The sequence below is a fragment of the Rhagoletis zephyria genome, unplaced genomic scaffold, assembly GCF_001687245.7.
Source record: "Rhagoletis zephyria isolate East Lansing unplaced genomic scaffold, Rhagoletis_zephyria_1.1 Rzeph_scaffold_04886, whole genome shotgun sequence".
Taxonomy (NCBI): Eukaryota; Metazoa; Arthropoda; class Insecta; order Diptera; family Tephritidae; genus Rhagoletis; species Rhagoletis zephyria.
In genome coordinates this window covers 1-2,324 of record NW_016161969.1, presented here as the reverse complement: position 1 = coordinate 2,324, position 2,324 = coordinate 1, and the positions used below count along the sequence as shown (strand labels likewise).

Sequence of the window (2,324 nt, the reverse complement as noted above, 5' to 3'; positions counted from 1 at the left end):
CTTTTGTAGATTACCTTTGTATACGCTGTAGTATGGTGGCTGGATCACGTCTTCTCTCTTGGATGCTCGCAAAGGAAGTAAGTGAACAGTTTTTTATTATGATGGCGGTAGCCTGCCAAGATGTTTTCAAGTAGTACTATTCCAATAACGGAAACTAATAGAAAGCGAGGGGAAAGCTAACAGCGGCAATGTTAACGCAATTTTAAACATTAGGGGTGTCCTTTTTCTAATTTATTTAGGCAGAAGCCTAAACACTTCTCATTTAGGTCTTATGCTGCCATTGAACATACATCGAACTCCCTCGTGCAATATTTCCAAAACATCCGGTATGGTACTTATTACAAAAATGTTAACTCATTGTTTGTGATGAGTGCACAATAGCACATAAAAAATCTCTAGAGGTTCTTTATCGATCGGTGCGAGATTTGTGTAGAAATGTTCAACCATTCGGGAATGCATTGATATTTCTCGCAGGAGATTTTACGCAAACATTGTCTGTAGTTTCTCGATTAACACCAGCGGCCAAGATAAATGCTTGCTGCCACATACTGAAATTGAAATTAGGTGTGGCAATTATCATGTTGCGGAATATTAATCCGCCAAAGCTCTGCAACGGCATTCGCAGGTAAAAAATTGATGAACGTAGTGGAAGCAAAGATTTTAACGAGGCCTTTCAAAGGTGAAGATAGATGTTCTCATCTCTCGAATTCACATGATTCTGACCGATACACCATTTCAATTTAAAAGATTTCAATCCCCAATTCGATAGGCGTTTGCAATCACAATAAACAAATCTAAATTTCAATCTTTGGAAAAGTGTGGTTCAGATTTAGATGCTCATTGCTTCTCACATGGACAAATCTATGTGCATGTCGGCAAATCAGGTAGCCTTGATATCTACGTCGAGAATGGAAAAACGAAAAATATTGTGTACACACAAGTGTTACAAAATCGTACTTATCTGAAAAGTATGCTTTATTTCGCTAATCATTTATAATCCATGTAACATGAATATGCCACAGCAAAGCGTGGCAGGGTACAGCTAGTTTTCTTTATAATTACCTTTATTTTAAATTTTCTTCCTTAATCTTCATCTTTACTCATCCTTATCTTTTTCTTAATATTTATCTTTATCATCTTTATGTTTATCATTTTCTACATCTACATATTCCCCTTCACCTTTGCCCTTATATTAGTAAAATTTTTAAATTTACCTTGATCTTAATTTTTGCATTTATCTTTACGCATCTTTTTGTTTGTTTTTATTTTTACCTTTGCCCTTATCCTTTTCTTTATCAATAAAATAAAATAACCTATTTTCGGTGTATTACAGTGAGTCACTTAAGTAAATATACACCTCAAAGGAAGTTTCAAATTATTTGAAAATTGCAGCATTTTTTACAATAAATATTTAAAGTGTAGCATGCGTCGTCATGTACGCATCAAAATAACGGAATATTTGTTTCCCGTTATCCTCAGCAAACAATTTTCAAGAGCATGTGCAGAAATTGTATCACATAAGTAAGTATACAGCGAACGTTTGTTTGGTGAGCATCGAATTCGCGTGAGTTAAATAAAATGAATTTTGTAAAAGTAATACGGTTATTTTCTAAGTAAGTAATACCAATACTGAAATAAATGCGTGTGTAACACCGTACACATGATAGAGGTGAAACTTCTTAAAAAAGAGGATCTGGTACCTACTCACGAAATTGGATGTGTAAACATATGTTTGCGGTTCGGCAAACCATTAGGCGATTGACTTACATACATAGGATTGGTTAGAAAATTTCATTTCATCTTATTAATTTTCTGATATACATATAATTTATTTATTCATTTTCCGGTAATACCACCTTATATGAATTTGCGCTTCTAGCATCCATAGGACCGGGTTCTAATGGAAGTAATTGTATGTTTAACAAATAAATGAAAATGTTTATAATGTAATCAATAGATCCTTACGAATTCACATATTCTTATCACGAATTCATATATTCATGTGGTAGCAAGAGTATAAAAACATAAAATTACCTTATAAATTAAAAACATATGTATCACATGTATGCGTAGTCCAATTCACGAAATCATTTCATCGATCTGAGTAAAAACTAAGTGCATAAACGCGTTAATTGAAATCATGAAATGGTGTTCATTCATTCAGTTTCTACTCAAACGCATGAAATTATTTCATAAATTGGCCTACACATAATGGTAGTAAATGACAATGAATTACAACAAACACATAATGCAAGCCGAAAACGTTGGTTCAAAACAATCCGCAATCAAGTTGGACGTTTTGCTCACAAACATTGCAATTTTGC

At 33.5% G+C, this 2,324-nt stretch overlaps 1 long non-coding RNA gene across 1 annotated transcript in view; it reads left to right on the top strand.

Moving 5' to 3' along the window:
* The window catches only part of LOC108371321 (uncharacterized), a 28,338-nt gene extending 28,139 nt beyond the window's left edge, over positions 1–199 (top strand). The window contains exon 3 of the long non-coding RNA XR_001848736.1: positions 132–199. This is a non-coding gene — a long non-coding RNA (uncharacterized LOC108371321). The remainder of the gene's footprint in view (positions 1–131) is intronic.
* The last annotated feature ends 2,125 nt before the right edge of the window (positions 200–2,324 follow it).